Source organism: Oenanthe melanoleuca, chromosome 7, assembly GCF_029582105.1.
Source record: "Oenanthe melanoleuca isolate GR-GAL-2019-014 chromosome 7, OMel1.0, whole genome shotgun sequence".
NCBI classification, from domain to species: domain Eukaryota; kingdom Metazoa; phylum Chordata; class Aves; order Passeriformes; family Muscicapidae; genus Oenanthe; species Oenanthe melanoleuca.
Window position 1 is genome coordinate 15,475,168 of NC_079341.1, and position 18,254 is coordinate 15,493,421.

Here is an 18,254-nt window from a genome sequence, read left to right on the forward strand (position 1 = left end):
CTTTTTCAAACCTCTTTTAGGGACCTGTTTCTCTCATGATACTTCAACATGGTACCTTCCCATTAGCTAAGCAATTTGCAGGAAGTTCTCTGGGGAGCAGAATGTACTGCACAAGCAGTGAGACTTGGGCTCAGTTCCTTACCTCACATGCAATATTGGTGCTTCTTTGGGTCATAGCTCTCCATAAATAAACCAAGGATAGCAGTATGTCCCTAGAGAGACTGGTCTGAAGATAAATACACTATGGACTGTGTGACAATACAGGACCAACCCCAGTAATGCCTGCTGATGAGCAGCAGTTCATAAAAGCCACCCAGGTGCTATTAGTGTTTGTTTTGCTTTTATTTGCTCCATTGTTAATTGATTTTATGCCCTTTGTGTACTTTGTCTAGAAAACAGTCTGCAGTTTTCCTGGGGCAGTGATTGCACTAGTTGCAATGGGATCTCAGCCTTAAGTTAGGTTTCTGGTATTAGTGCAACATAAACAACTGTTGTGGTAGTTTGATAGTTTGGTTATGGAGTTAAATTTCCCCCCTGTGAATAATTTGTGTACAAGTTTCTGGATTAATTTATGCATATCCACACTTAGCTGTCTGCTGCTGTGGAGGCAGTCTGTAGGGAACAAGCACAGGTCTTGACTGAATTTGCATTCACATTGTTTACTGAAGTTCTGGATATAGCTGGAGGGACTTTCAGTCACAGTTACCTAAAACTTTCCACATTGCTGAAAGCTGCCAAAGAGATACTATATCTCCTGTAGTAGGCTTCAGATTTTCCTAGAAGGTCTCCTTGTATCACAGTCACTTATAAGGAACAATAATGAGCCCATTGGTCATATATTTGATCCTAATTTTAGAGCTTCACAGTGAAAAATTGACCTCAACTAGCATTTGATAAGTAATATTTGTCACCACTCACAACTTATTTCTCAAAAAAGTTCCAAATTACTTTTTAAGTATGTGTGTGAATGGAGATTTAACTGGGAATGTTAGAGACATGGTGGTATGATTTGGAAACTATTGAGAGCCTTGTCTTTTGCAAAGCAGAAAAATAGCTCAGTCACACCTCATTTTTGTGCAAGAGGGGTATTTTCTTAGAGTAAGAATGCTAAGCTCCTACCAATGCTCTGCATGCAATCCCTTCTTCCCTTGGAAGGATGGCAATCTTCATAAAAAGCAGCAGTAACATAATGTGCTGTCAGATTGTGAGGTCACTGTTTCTCATTTGCCTGAAGTGAACCATTGGCATGTTTTCAAAAACTATATCTAATTTAATCATATAATTAATTCTGATAAGTAGTAGTGCTGAGAAAAAAAACAGGAAACACGATTTTGAAAGTAGTGTGTTGTGACACCGAAGAGAACTTACATCAGTGAAAATACCAGCAGATCTACAATGCAGGAGTTGGAAGTATTCTAATTGTTGTTGAGCCACAGCAGCAGCCTTTGCCATTCCATGAGCTGTCCTTCCCACAAAACCAAGTGCATCTGTTTGCGTGAGTTGCCAGCTTAGTGTGACACCTCATGTCATTAAAGGCCTGCATTTCCAGAATTCTACATATAGGCATTTTCAAAAAACACAGTTTTAAAGCCAGTTTACAGTGTAAGACAAAGCTGCCAGAGTACTTTTAACTTTCAGAGAGGTCTTCATAACAAGGTGTCTCAGAGTTCCATTACGCAGTGGTCCCATGGGAGGCCACAGAGGGAATATGCTCTCAGGACAAACACTACACTCCTAGGCAACCTGCACACAGGCTGTTAAAAGACTCTTTGGATAAATCTTCTTTCCTTGAGTGGAGTCCTGCAACAGGTTGTAGAGAATCACCTGATATAGCATGAGAGCCCCTGAGACAGAGGTATCAGATGCAGAAAATTAATTGGTGGGAAGTAGCAACTGTACATACATCAGGGGGAGAAAGTAAACCACAGTGTTCAACCTAAACCGTAGTAAGAATTTTGAAACGTTTCAAAAATGTTTTATTGAAACATGAGAAGGTTCCCAGTTCTGGCAGGAAGTGCAGAGCTGTAGTACATGTTTGTACTATTCCTTTACTGACTAAATAGCAGAAAGAGTTGTGGGATTCTTTTTGTTTATTTCTAAAGTGACTCAGGTTTGAGCTACAATTCTTAATTCACCTCACTGCTTCTGATGGCAACAGAAGAACATTATCATAATACTAGGCTTTAAGAAAATAGACATAAAGAAGCCTTTGCTTTCTAGAATAATGAAAAAGTAGAAACTAATTTTTTCAAGACTCTTCACTTCATGGTACTGCTTGCAAGGTTTAAACAGGAGGAAACACCTATTGAATAAGGCGTGTTCCAGATGTTCTTTCTTTCTCCAGTTCAGCCACTATTAAGATGTGATTGACACTAATGTATTAAAAAAGCTTTTTGTTCTGTACCCCTGTACAAAAGGCACCGCCTACAAAAGAGGTTTAGGATGGGTGTGAGACATCCACAGCTGAATCATGGACTAAGAAGAAGCTGTTGAGGCAATAAAAGGGGGGAAAAAGGCATAAGTCCTTGAGATAACCTCTGGATTAGTCATTTTTTTTAAGAGGAGAGAAAAAAACAACCAAGCCTACACATTTGTGAACATGTCATTCAACACCAAGTAATTCATGCTTTGGGAGGAGTTTTGTTGATATGGAATGGGCCAAGAAGTTTTCCTGAACCAGCCAATTTCTCTAAGACCTACTTAGGCATTGTGTCACTTTTATAACGTCAGCAGTGTCCCTGGGAAAAGGCACTGCCTCCATCCATCAATCCATCCATCCATCCACTACCAGCTTACAGCATTATGAGCTCAGCTTGTTGGCCTCAGTGCCACGGAAAAAGAAAGGCCCAGGTCTCAGAGCTTAGAGCTACAGAGAAGCCTGCAGAACCTCAAGCCAGGCAAGGATAAGCCTGGATTTGAAAAGTTGCACAAGGGTAGGAATGATAATAGGGGGAAAATGATAAGAAAGAGCATAGGCCTTTAATGAAACCTCTAATTTAGGGATCTCCAACCAGAAGCTGACCTTTTTTGTATAGAAAAGGTTAGTGGGCAGTGTCTTCTCTCTTTACAGATACAAAAAAATGCAGATGTTTTTGTACATGGTGGTCAACTCTCTCCTGTTAAAGAGAGAAAAAGTAAAAGGAGGTCAACTATTTCAGCTTTCAGTCAGCAAGATTAACTGAAAGCTTAGAAATGCTAGAACTTAAAAGTAAGTCTGTATCTGAACAAGGGATGATCACTGAGAATCAAATACTAAGTCATTGTCCACAGTATATTTAAAAACACATATAGACTCCTCAGTGTAACTGCTGTGACTTCACTAAGCCTTCCACTGATGCTCCAAAACAGAGTTGTTACTGATATATTTTTACTATCGCTTTAATAACTCCAGACCTGAATTTTCTGTATACCAATTTTGCCTGCCTAATAATTCTTATATTACTTGATAATTATCTCCCACACAATAGTAAAATTGTTCTGTAAAGGTAGCTACTAATGGAAAGTCAAGATTATACTATTTATTAAGAGGGAATTTTATTAAAACAATTAAATTTCCAGGTGCTTTATGAAAATAGAAGGCAATGTACAATCACTCTGAGGCATCTGTATTTGTTCTGATATATGCAGGCACCCATATCCTTTTTATAAATCAGATGCATAGTCTTTTAACACACAGCTAAGAGTGGAGACTATGACTATTGTTTAAGGTCTGATGGGGAAGTGGGTTAGGCTGAGTCCTAATGTTCTGCAGATTTGCAGTTTATGCACTAAACTACTTTAAGATACGCTTACACAAATAGCCACTTTCTCCCATCCCCTGAACTTGTGTCTTGTTTCAGCCCTGAGTGATATTCAGTTCCTTCAGTTCCCTCAAAGTTTCCAGCAATTCCTTCTACTTTGGCCCAGATTCCCTCCGGACTGATAAATAAAGCTCTCCCTGGATGTACTGAAGTAATGTAGGGGACTTACACAATTCATTTTGGGAGACATGCCTCAGAATGAAGAATTCAGGAATACATGCAAAGATAATGAGAACAGATTAGATGAGAGTCAGGCAGAGTGTGGACAAACACACATGGTGGTATTAAGCATTTAATGGTCCCTTCATATGCTGTGCCAAGAGGGGATTGAGCACCCTAAGCAATTACATGGCAAGATAATGGAGGCAAACTGAACATTTAGAAATGGCATTTTTTGAGCTTGCCACAGAAAGTTTTGGCAGGAGACTGCCAATGCCATGAACATACCATATTCTGTTTTCTTGTACCATGTTTCTTTTGTGCCTCTCCTGTTGCTCAAGGAATGGGGAAATGGGAAGGAGGAATTGCAGTCAGCAAAAGAGGAACCAGAGTCACAGAGCTGTGAACAGGGAACTTAAGCACAAGCTAGTCAGCATCATCCACCACGTGGTGTTGCACCAGTGGCCAACCACAGCAGAAAACTAGTGATTTAATGGTTTACAGGCAGCTAAATTATCATTCTGCTAGTACTAAACCATTTGCATTTGGGCAGAGGCACATAGCTTCCATAACTTACTCTCCTTTTCCTTGGAACTGGATCTAAGTTGTTCAATTCTGTCCCTTCTGGGATCGAAAAAACAAAAGGAGGAGACAGACTGAATTCTGAATAATGAGATCAGGTAGTAAATCAAGGAATTTTGGAAAAATGTAGCTAATTCTGTCATTATGTGAAATGAAAGAAATGTTGATTCAATTCTAGTTTAGGCTGGGGCCATCAAGGGCATCTGAACAGAACATTTGAATGAGAAAAAGCAACATTTCTGCTCAGATACCAATCTATTGCTGTTTTTAAAACACAGTTTTAACATCAAAATGCTGGTGAAAAGGGTTGATTTTCAGGATTTTTCAAATTACAGCACAGTATATTAAGAGAAATGAGCAGCAATTTATCTGAATATGCAAAGCCATAAACTGAAGCAGTTCAGCAGCTGCTCCACAGGCAGCTAAACTGTCTTTGTGATGGGAGAGAGACCCTCCTGGAGAAGAGTAAAGTGGACACTCATGGGCAGGAACCACTAAAAAGCATTATTACCTATAAGTAAGCAAGAACTGCTGAAGGCAGCTGAGAGTCACTAGCAGGCAGTCTGGCCATGTGTTTCCCTTCCCTTTTTGGAAATATTGGTTATTTGTTGATTTTAACTTTTTAAAATGTTGTTTCTTTCCTGATGATAATGTGAATTCATCTGCATATTTGATTTTCACCTTGTAGAAGTTTAATTAAGTATATACAATTAATGACTGATGTCAGCTTATCCTGTGGAATTTGAAGCAGCAGGACACCTTAAATGCTCCTTGCTGCTGCTGCCTTGCCAGACCTGTAGACTCCAGTCCTGGGCACTGTCAAGCCAATGCTGTTCTCCAGTGCTTTGTTTCAATAGAGAAATGTGGCACATACAAGGGACAACAAAGGCAGCTCCTTTTTTGAGGAACACAAAATAGATTAAGCTGGTCTCAGCTGAAAAGGATGCCATCAATTTAGACAGCAGCCTGCTCTTTCAGCTGAAAACATGGGAAATGGAGCAGCACAAATGGGTGAACTGCTTGATTCTCCAAAATATTTGTGAGATAATTAATCTCTGCTGCTTGCTTACTGCTCCATTACATGCAGTGATGTTGCTGGAGAAGGTAGGCATTTTCAAATGAGAGAAAAGCAGAATTTATTTTCTCTTTAACACAACATTCTTTGTGTGTTGAGAACTGAAAAAACAAGCTGTTCTTGTGTTCATGGCTCCTCAGCGCTGCAGCACTGGAAGTTTAGGGGCAAAGGAACAGTTGTAAAACAGAAAGTAGGGGCAAAGAAAGCAGTGCCAGACTTTGAGGGAGAATGTACTACTGTAAATATACCTAATGACTAGGCATAAAAAGAGGTACTAAGTGATTCCTCATGCCCTTGTGAGCTGAAAGCAGCTTGGTGAGAAACCTCAGGGCAATCATTCCCAAGCTTGCTGGAACATCAAGACTCTAGAATAATACTGTTGGCTCCCCTACTAGAGCACTCCCTCCTGGCCTATGGATGCACTAGTTTTAAGAGGGCAGTTAAGGAAAATAGTACAACCTTGTGACTGAAGGAGGAATAAAACCATGATAATAAATTCAGCAGAGGGAGAGTTAGAAAATTGAGGCATTTATCAGGACAACTATCTTGTTGTGACAATGATTGACTAGCTTGGACATCTTGGTACAAAGATTGGCTTGGGCCAATAGCATTAAAACTGCCTTACTCCAATTAAAATAGCAAGTTTCAGCTGGAATGGAGACCGTGACTCCTGGTACATAGGAAAGCAAGGCAGAGCTAAAATGACTGTTCTTGAGCCCCTAATTTGAGTTTTTCTTCTGTTTGAATCTTTCCTTAGATGGCTAGAAATCATTTCTGTCTTATGTCTCCAATTAGATGTTTAAATTCCTTATTTAGTGCTCAGTACATCATTCAAATTCTCCAACTCTCAGAGCAGAAAGCACTCTTTTTGGATCTTCAGTGGCTTTTATGGAAAGCTTTTTAGCAATTATTTTGAAAACTGAATTGTGTATTTATATATCAGTAAAGTATCTTCTAAACACTTTTGTTATAGTATCTAAATACATTTTACTGCAGCTTCTAAGCACTTTCTAAAAGCCATTAAAAATTAAAAAAGAAAAATTATTTGCCTCAGATTTATTTTCTGGGTGATACTGTGTATCCCAGAATTGCCAAGTGTTCCTGCCTTCCATAGTTCTTACTTGAGTCGTATGGTATTGTTAGCTGTGTTAAAGCAGGCAAACTTGATCCTTATGCCTTGTCAATCTTACTTGAGATTTGAGTCAGTTATGTTTTGACTGGGTTTAAAAGAAAATATTTCCAAGTTTGTTTTTTTTTTTCCCCTGTGAACCCTTGATTTCTCACTCCATCTTACCTTGTACGTTGCTTCCAGGACTCTTCAAAATGTACCAAGTGTTGGAACAAAACTCTAGAGCCAGCTGCACAAGCATCCCTCAGACTTCTGGAGAGCTGACCTGTAATGAGCTTATTTGAATCAGTGCCTCTGAATCAGTGGCAAGTTTTGTCCTCAGACCTGCAAACCCCTGCAGGAGGTCCTGGCACAGGGTCAGCAGTGAGTCCTGGAGTCCCCAGCTACCACAGACATCCCTATCTCACATCCCAAAACACAGAGGCTGAAGCTGGACCCTGAGACCTGGTGACATCTTTTCATTTGACCTACCACATCTGGGGACAGCAATTATCTTACATAGGCAGCATCTCTGTGTGAAGGTCATTTGAAATTCCATGATACTGAGTTCGGATCTAAGGAGATCTGAAAAGCTGAGCAGGGTGGATTAACAATTTTCTGTTAATCCAGCCTAAATATGTCATTGGCAAAGGACTGGGATGTGCTGCTTGTGACCTTTGCTTCCAAATGCACCAAAGCCCAGCCTTCCTTTTACCCAGCAGATGGCCAACTGCTCTTGCTAACAGAAAATAAACCTAAGCAGAGGCTTCCTCACTAATGTTTATAGCCCTGCAGATGGACACTTTAAAGGAAAGCCAGCTTTGTTAAAACATAGAATAAAAACCTATGAAACTTAAAATTCAATACCTTTTATTTTGTGCTTGTAGTAGAGCTCCTTTTTCTTCAGACAAGTATGCTTGAGTAATAAAGTACATGCAAGACCTCTGGGAAATGTGTGCTCTAGGGATGTGGGGTAGTTTACTTCTACCAGGAGGGCCAAAGACTGCAAAAACACACATGGTAGGCTTGGTACCCCTGGAAAAGTTTAGAAATATTAAGCTTAATTACAGGATAAAATATAAAGAAATGCTTTGAAGTTTTGTTCAATGTGGCTCTATCTGCCCTTCCCTGATGCTGTTCTTTCCCTGAGTGTTCTTTGATCTCTCAAGGACACTGCTGATTTAGCTGGACCCAGCTGCACACAAGTGGTTGCAATTTTGCCTAATGTTTGTGACTTTAGGTGGTCAGAGGGCACTCTTTGATGGGAATGTGAAAGTCTAAACTTGAGCTAGTATTTTCTCCAAATTTCACATTTAGGATTCACCCAGCAGCTCAGACATGGTACTGCAGCATGCAATAACTCATCCAGAGGGGACAGGTTCAATTCATAGAATTATCCCTCATATTTTGTCTCCCACCATCAACTTCTGCTGGTAGGTAGTTACCAAAATGGGCCAGCTGATGGACAGGCATCTTCTAGCATCAGTGAAAGTCTCACAGTGACAAAATGAACCAGGTAATGGAAAGCAAACTGGACATGGAAACAAAAAACTTTCATCCATTGCTAGGACATTATGTAGTCTAACACAGAATGGTAACTGTTGACAGACACTCAAAAGCTGGAGCCTGGGGTGCTTGAGAGGCTTGGACTGACCAGTCACAGGCTGTGTCAGCCAACATCCTCAGGAACTGAGGACACAAAAGACATCAGTTCTCCTCCCAGACCTGCTCTGTTCGAAGTAATTTCCCCTCTTCTGCTTTTCCCATAACTATTACAGACAGTGCTATTCAGTCACCAGGGAGGTAAATGCACACCCCATCAAAGGTTACAGTAGAACAGAGATTACAGAAAACAGTTTCCTGCTAAATTTTATGTAACTTCTAGAAGTATTGGAATTGTTGTTTTATCATTCCTCATATGTAGCCAATTAGCTCTTTCTATCTGAAAATCTCTTGGAAAATAACACAGCAAAGGATATAAAGTAAGGAAGTATGACTCTCCACTAGAAAACTAAGAAAACTGGCATGAATCTTATGGGCAGATAAAGTAAATAAAATAGTACTAACAATCGTAGCAAAGCATTCCAGATTTTGAAATGACAAAGCCCTTTTCAATAAGCTTTTTGTGTTACTTAAACACTGCGTTGTGCAAACAGTTTTAATGTTCTCCTGTTACTGAGCAGGAGGTTATGCAACCAGGCTGCAAAACACACATGGCTTTTTGAAGTTCATAAAGCAGTAAAGTATTATAAAAGTATTATATACAGTATAAAAGTATTGTTACAGAAGCAAAAGCTCTTTCAAGTCATTATAACTGCTCATGTCACAAGAAAGGGAGGTTCTTTAAACTCTGTGTCATTATATATTATGTATGTAAGGCATAAAAAAATGACCTTGGGAGACAGAAGCCCTGCCTGCCTCAGACAATAATGGGTGCCACAAGTGTTTGCCTTTCAGAGGTGGAAAGTAATGCTGTAAATTCCGGTACATGAGTATGTACATATGGGCAAAGAAATGCCAAACAGGTGGAAAGAAAAATTAGTGGCATGGAAAGCCACTAACTGAGACAAATGTCTGAGCGGGTAAGGACGAGGGCGCTTCTGTCCCCTGCTAATGTTCTCTGCCATTTTACCTTGGCATCTCTTACCTTGATAGGCTTTTACTGTTTTCTGCCCTGCCCCAGGTGTCTCTAAGGTTAATATTTGATTTTGCACCCTTTTCCCTGTCTTGCTCCCTATGCTTGTTTCAGGGAACAACAACTGCATGGAGTAAATCCTTGGGGTTTTGTAGAGCCATTTTCAAAACTTTGAGAGTGCTCCTACACACTTGCAATTATAAATAACAAAAGAAAGAAGCTAAAATTAATAAAAACATAACAAAAAGACAGAGCTAAATACTGTTATATACAGTGAAAGCAATTGGAAGTATGAACATACAAAAAGCCTTCTTTGATTAGCATGTTATGAAGGAATGATCATTTTTACTGAAAGAGCATGCAGTACTTATTTCCTCCACCAAAATGTCATTGGTTTTGTGTTTTGAATCCAGTTTGGAATAAATACTGTGGGGCAGAAATTTTGGATTCTCTTTCTTCTCTTTCTTTTGTAAGTCCATGTCACTTTCGGTCCTCTCCCAACCAAGTGCCCAGTCCTCTGGTGAGCACTGGAGCAGACTCAGTGATGATCTAGTTATGTTAGACCATGGTTGCTCCAAAGGGAGAGATTCTAGCTAAAAATATGTCTTCATGCTTTTCTATCATACCCCCTTTTGGCAGAAGAAAAGCATTTAGCATAGAACTGCTCTGGGAACTCCACACCAGCTCAGAGGTTGCCTTGCAACAGAGCCATACCTGGGAGTCCATACTGGACCTTATTACTGGAAATGAGAGAGTGGCTTGGCTGTAGCAGAATTTTCTCTGTAGCCTTTTTTTTTTTTTTTTTTAAACTGGGTTACCCACAAATCACTAATTAAAAGGAATAGATCCTTAGAACAGATGGAGTTAGAGTTATCAGTCAGACTTGCTATTTTAATGACTATTTTACATTTTACAAGAAAGAGAAGGAAATTACAGTAAACATCTTTTGATAACCTCCTAGATTCTACTCATATAGCTAACTCCTATTTTGTGAAAAGCTGTATGTATATTGTGCATTTTGATATTATCTAGAACTTCAAGACACAAGATGGCAGTGTACATACTAGTGATTCAGGCTTGGAAATGCTCCTGCTACTCAAACTAAGCATATAACATTTTATTTAAGCCTATATTAATCTGATAATGTAATTGTGGTATTAGAAATAAACCTAAAAGTATTTGTCAACAGCAGCAACAAATGCAATTTGCCAATAAATGAGTATTGCATGAACGAGTGTTAGGTAAAGCTTAATCCAAGATTTTATTGTACATAACTACACTCTGGAGACATTAAAAGCCTCTTATGAAACTCCTCAATTGCAATACCAAGAGGGTATCCCTTTATGAAGGAATGGAAGCTGGCTCAGTCGTAAGAGCTTCTGAGCAAAATTGGCTGCTGGGGAAAAGCACGTAAGAAAGCTGGCAGCCTGAAATATGTGGAGAGCTCGGGGCTCTCGGAGGAGTAGTGCAGATCACTGAAGTGGAACAGGCTGAACAGTACCTAAAATTGAACAGGTGCCTTTCTGTGAAAAAAACTAACAAAGCGGACAACTGTTTGGCATCACAATTGAGAGAAAAAAAATTTCCACTGAGAGGCATCAAATTAGGGGATAGGTCTCTGGCTGAGGAGAAAATTGCTTAAAGAGCTACAAGGAGTTGGACCTTTCTATGTGTAACTTCACAGGAAGTTCATTCAGAGCCTCTCTGGGCAAGGCCACTACCCAGAAACCTCTTTGTTTGGGTTGAGTTGAATACTGGAATTAGTAAGTGTAGCTAAAAAGTTGTTTTGGCTGCCTTTCCTATCATTTGGTTATGCAAACACAGCCTTGCTACATAGTAAAAAGAGCCCTTAGAAAAACAATAATATTTTAGAGTATAAAATAATGCTCAAAGTCATTATCCCTGTGGGATATCTAATGCTGACAAAATTCTAGGCAGTCCTCCTTTCTCCTGGGGAAGGTTCAGTTGACTTTGCCTCCCTGTAACTAAACTCGTAGTCCTAATGGGCAAGTCAGATGGACCCAGGAGATCCAAACTCAACACCAAAGTTCATTATTTCTGGATAAAGCTCTTAATTTGACATAGTTATTAGGAATTAGATCATGCAAAAATACCTATTTCTCTCAGACAGTTGTGATATAACTATTTTCTGGTTATGTCTCCAGAATGGGAATATTTGTTCTCCTCTGTTGTACTGCAGCATGGAAATCCTCCAAATGTGAATGGAGATGGATGTACTGAGCTTGACCAGTGTTTTTGACAGAAGGCAGAATATGGAGAATCCTGGTCCCTGAGTCTACTTTTCTTGTGGTCATTATCTACATGTAAAAAGTATCACCATGTTCCCAACCCCTCAATCACAGCAGCTCCAATGAAAAGTTGTCAGATTTTTCATGGTGGACCACTCCTTTTGTTACAATTGGCCAATTGCTGCTTGTTATGGCCTTATGTTCCCACGCATAAATCACTGGGTTAATACCAGGACTTCTTTTCCCTCTCCCTTTCTGTGTTTGCATAAGATTGAATTTGGCATTGATTCAAATCAAATAATTCAAATGCCTAGTATTTTAAGTACGGCTGGGTGTGGGTTCATGACTAAAATAAAGTGTATTACCTAGCAGTTTCAGTCATTTGGTCCATTTGTCACAGTAGATTACAGAAAGTGTGACATGCGCAGAATTATGCATGCACTTTTCAACCGTCTAAAATGGAGGATAAATTGAACATGTCATGGTTCTGGGAGAGTAATTTATATTGAGTACAAGCTGAGAAGGGACTAGAGCCAAAACCTCAGATCTAAATTACTTGAGTTCTAGGGAAATTTTAATCCAAATAAAAACTTCAGAGCTGTTCATTATATAATTAAGTGAACCAACAAGAGACTATATCTCAGCACTCTCTCCCAAGCTAAAGAATTTACACCAGAATTGAAGTTTTGTGGTTAAGTCCACAGATGCTTAATACTGACTGTCATTACTGCATGGAGTTACTGCCAACTGTCTGTTGTAACCACCCCACATGGCTCTTTTGGCTTTGCATATATCCCTGTTCTTTATAAATGAACTTTTCCAGCCCAATAATAGTTCCTGAGAGTGTGTTATGAGGATTCACAAACTCATATTTTTTCATGCATGGACCATTGAAGTTGGTCTCATTGTCTTATTTTCATTGCAGATGCCACCAATAATGTCTCAGGACTGAGAGGAAAAATGAAAACACTGTTTTTTCTTGCTGCTTCTGCATGATCTTCCCTACAGTCTCTCTCATCTTTTGCCTCTAGTCAAAACCAAACTATTCTTATCATGGTAGCAGTCAGCCCATGTAGACATTCAGTGAAATTCCATCTTTAGGTAAAACAGTCCTTACTTTTCTATTCAGAATCACTCCTAATCCAACCTTCTTTTACCAGGTATAACCAGTTTCCACCAAATCAAACACAATATACCCTTTTCCTGTGATAAAATGTAGCTGTAATAGCCCATCCCAAGATTAAGTCCTCCATCCCCAGTATTTTACAAAAGCACCTCTTTGACCTGACCCAACACAAATCAAAACTAATGTCTTTCCCATAGTTCAAAACAACTTCTCCCCAAAATAAACTCTTCTCTTGACATTAAAATGTAATGACCCCTGCAAATTCAGGAAGTCATAGTGCAGCAGAATGATTGTGGTCCTAAAGACATTTTAACCTTTTCATTTACTACAAGCATCATCCTTCTGCCTGTCATCAATCCGTAATGTAAAAGGTGAGGTCTGGACTAAGAGGGATGGAGCAGGAAATGTTGGCAGGCTGGAGATTGTTACCTTCTGGTCCAGCACAGGATCCAGCTGAGGCTTGAGAGCTGCTCAGAGCAGACAGTTACTGGGGAAAAGGATATTGGGGGTTATCACTACCACTGATACACTCCCCAAGCAAATACTGATGGTCATAATGAAAGTAAAAGCCATTATATTTAAAGTCAAAAGTAATATGCCTGTGAAACATGCTGGCAAATGGTATTGAGGCCAAGTGCTTAGCAGGATTCAGTAAAAGGTTATACATATGTATTCATACATTTGTGAGGGGAATTAGATTGGACCTGATAAAAATTCATAATGGATATAAATGTTCACAGTTCAGGGCATAAATCAGCCACCAGCCTGAGGTCAGAAAATAACTTCCCCTACAGTCAGGCCGTTACATAATTATCAATTATACTTGCAGAAGGGAGAAAGGAGGTTGAAGAATAGGGCAATTTACATCTGGGAATTACTATTGGCAGACAACTAATTTAGATTTTATCTGGTATGGAAGTTCTTATTACATCAAATAATGTAATTTAGAATTAAGGCATGTGATTTATTTTGTATTTTTTATTCTTTATATAATCAAGTTCATGCCTGAGGGTAACTGCAGGCCTTTCCATTACAAGCCAGATGAAGTTAGTGAAATTCACTGTGATCTGTTTTCTCACCAAATCTCCTTAAAAACAGCTTCACATTTTGCAAGGAAATCAGGAAGAGTCCCAGCAATTTAGTTTCTCAAAGTTTGCCAACTAATACAGCCAACTTACTGTCTATATTAGCAGAGAAAAAGTTAGATATGTGAACTGCAGCAAAATCTCATTCTAAAAAGTTTTCATTTTCGTTGTTTGCATAGTAACCTGAGAAGACTTGCAAAGGCCCTGCATATCTCAAATTATAGCATGGGGGCTACCCCAAGCCTATGTTTTTTGCTTGGTATTATCAGCTCACCTAAGCAAAACATACAGGTTCAGTGGACTTGTTTCCATAAAGCAACACACCTCCAGCCCTTGTTGCACTTGGAAACAGTCTGTGAGCTAACATAACACACACAGCGTGCTAAGAAAAGCAGCCTTTGTGACCTCTGCAAACAGAGAGCTCAATGGAAAATCAGATTCTTAATCAATTAAGAAACTGTAAATGAATATAGGAAATCCTTTATGTTTGCTGCATTGGGTAGTAACTGCATTCTGCTGTAGTTTTGTGAGCACATGATACGCTTATTGCAATTACAACATAAATTATCACCACAATAAATGTGGAAAGCTGAGAAACATCTATTAACAAAACACCTCACCAATTTTCACAAGGAAAAGGAGTGGGACTTGGATCAGTCTCTCCTAAGCATAATTTCTGTTCCTAGTGAGTATTACTAGAAATATTGTACAGTGATTGCTCAACATCTGGAAAGTTCTAGGGCCACAGTCTAAAAATTCTATGGTCTTATTAAAAATTTTTTACTTTGTAAACTCGAGTGTAAAACTCCCTGTAAACTCTGTTCAGACAGATTTATAAAAGGAATGGCTGAAGAGAAGGCAGCAGATGTAATGAGGTAGATGATTTTAAAAGGTATCAAAGAATATTTTGTAAAGATTTAAGTTGAAGAATGAATTCCAGCTGTCTTTGCTGTGAGTTGCCAAGGACAGCTGTGCCCTGTGCACAGGCGCTGCCTGCCCAGCTCAGTGTTGGTGCTGCAGGGCTGCTGCATTGCAGGCTCCTTACCAGCTGCCCTCATGTAACACAGGGGCTGCAGAAGCAGCCACACTGCTTCATGGCTTTCTAGGAACAAACTCCTTTGAGCACAGTTAACTCTTAACAGTGGCAGCCTTATAAGCCCTGCAGCTGAACCAAAAACGAGGATTACAATCGTTTGGGGTGGGTCCTGTTGGGACCATTTGACACCAGTCTTCTGCCAGTCACATCTGCAGTTCTGTCAGGTCTCCTGCCTCCTTCTGTCCTGCTGCTGCTGCTGACACCCTGCCAGCAGCAAGCCATTTCCCTGGGATGCTCTCAGACTGCTTACAGCCCAGCTGCCTCGCTCTGCCAGCTACCAAACTGCTGCTCCAGCTCCTACATCGGCTTCTCCCTCTTAAACGTGGCTTACATTATACTGGAAATCCCCGAATATACTCAATACAGAGCTGCAAAGACATAGGATACATTGAACTGTGAGATGTTTGGGCTGTGAGAGACTGATTGTCTTTGGGGGTGAGGACTGATTTTTTTTTTTATATTTTCAACAGGATAATGAAGTAAACTTCAGAACACTGCTGTGTTCTGCTTCAGAACCTGCTTCATCGGTATTTGCAGGTTTCTGAGATGTACCATTTACAATTTACAATGTACGGTTGTATCCTCAACGCTGTCAAAAAGAAAAAAGATAACTGAGAAAGAATTCTGAGAAAAGTCAGAAAAACAATCATTGGCTGGAGGCCAAGCTTATTTGGAAATACATGCATATGTTTAACTTGTCCAAACCTTTAAGGGTGATTAAGGGGAACTCATAGTGTATAACTTCTTCTGGAACAAACTACTTAGAAATAGAAAGTAGAAAAAAGGGGTTAGCAGGTCATGGGCTGCCAGAGATACCAATACTTCTTTGTTAGCTGCTGCTACTGAGCAGCCAGAAAATTATCTGGTAGCAGATCCCCAGAGTGCATAAAAATGAGGATTGCATTTACATATTCTGAGAATCAAGAATAGGTGTTGTTTTCTCAGAAACTCACTCCCAGATACAAACCTCCCACATTTCCAACAGGTATTAAGATAAAAGTGAGGCACATGATCCCATCTAGTGCTAAGGACTACACTGATTCTTTGATATTGCTTCCTATGCAAATATAGTCTTCATTACCCTGGGCCAGCACCTGTGCAGCTGCTCCAAGAGCAGCTCCTGCAGAACAGTGCACATAGAGACAGCAGATTGTTTAGATTTTAAACTTGGTAATGACGAACTGCCTACTGCATTAGAAAAATATGTAGGGTGTGACAACAGGCTGAGGGAGTAAACATTTTATATTCCCACGTCATGTGACAATCAGGTGGAAAATCTAAAAAAAAAAAAAAAGTGGTAAAGCAGCCAGCTTGTCCCATTCTCTCTGAAAAAATCAGAACATTAAATAACTTAGGGCCTCCCCTGTTTAGCAAACACTTTTATTACAGAAGACACACAGAGGGAAGAGTTAGAAGATAAGGAAGGTATTCCCTAGAAGAGATTATGAACAAACCAAAGATTAAGTAAGTTCCTGTAAAGAGTTCTATTTGTATAGATTTAGTATACTAAAATACTTTGAACAGATATCCTACCAATGCTTGTATTACCTCTTGCATCAGAAAAAGAAACCTCTGCTTTATTCTCACTTTCACACTTTCCGGATTTTTCTTAAACCTCTTCCCACTATAGCAATGCAATGCAGGCTGCAAACATTTCTATTCACACAATTGAACCTGTATTGTAAATAGTAATATATACTGGGTCATTAATTCTGGAGTAAGTTCCTTTATCTATTTTAGCATATGTCAATATTTATTTCTAGAACAGGTATTCCATTCTAGATTTATTCCAGAACTGTCTTGGCTCCAGAAAGTCATAGAAGTATCTTCTATCTCAGGCATATTGATATTATAGCATGCCCTGGGTAAAACAAGCATTAGGATTCTATTTGAATTGGGTGCACAGGTCATATCATTTATTATTTGCAGATGCCAGGACATTAAAACTTTCAATTGTTTTCCCACCAAAGTGAATAAGGCAGTTTGTTAATACAATTACCTCTGTATAATTGGAAACTAAATCAATGATGACTGCGTGATTTGAATGCTACTTTAAATAATTTCATTTTTATGATGCTGTTTTGTTGCACATGGTATCACCAAATAGCTTATTCATTTTCCTGCTGACTGTGATTTGAGTTTGCATATTTGGGATACAGTGTGCATTGCTTTGAATTATTCAGGCTGACACACATTAACACTAAAAGTCCATAGTCCATAGTGAGTGAAACAAGAGAGAAGAACTGGGTGGACTATAACTTCCCTGGAAAAAAAAAAGCAGCCACCAGAGGTCTTTGGCAAAGCCCTTAAAGGAAAACAAAATGTGGGGTATACAAGGTACACAGAACTTAAGTGTTACGAAGGATTTCCCCTACTCCTTTCAGAGGAGGATCCACAGTCACTGCCTGTTTGCCTCTGTTTTAAAATATTTGGAGAGGCAATAGGGAGAAGGGCCACAGACTACTCAATCTCTCAAATTCACAGGATAATGTACTTTGCAAATTAAACTTTATTTTATAAGCTCATTAGGAAAGAAAGCAAACATGATGAAGGGCTCAGTCCCCTCTGTACAAACTAGTCTAGCTCATGAATTCACTAATTCATCACATCAATCATGAGGTTTCTAATTTAGAAGTTCTCTAAATCATAATGTGCAATTCATTAACTTGTAACTCGTGCACTTTGCATATGAGGAAGATACCTATCCAAGGGTGAGAATGCTCATCCTTCCTCCTTGGTCACAGTGCAGGTGTTCCCTGTGTCACATGAGGAGCACAAACATTAGTGTTTTATCAACACTGTTTCCATCAGAAATCCAAAGCACAGCATCTATATAAACGACTATAATTTTATCCCAGTCATAGCCAGTATAATCTCCACACCTTATTCCCTACTATTTACATCATGCTCAGGTCTCATACTATCCAATAGATCCTCATCAGCCACCTTGCTCTTTCCCTGTCTTCACAGATATGATTCCCTGTAAAATGTCCATAAAATGCCTGTAAAATTTCTATTGAATTTATTTAGTCCAGGATGTTTGGCTCCATCTGTTCTGGTGGTCACTCAGGACCAGAGAGCTGCTGTGTTGTGTGGAGTTACTGGGCACCAAAGCCAGCTCAGGTAGGGTCACTGCTGCACATGCCCCACTTCTTGCAAGGCTTTTTTTCCACTGGCAGTGGCTCCTGATACAGTAATCCTGTAACATGCAATTCAGATAATAATTTACAACAATTTAAAGGTGTATCCACTACAGTCTCCATCTCTGGTCCCTTTGGACTCCTACCCTTGCTTCTGCTCCAGTGTAAGCTTATCCAGAGATTCTAGTCCCAGCAGGGG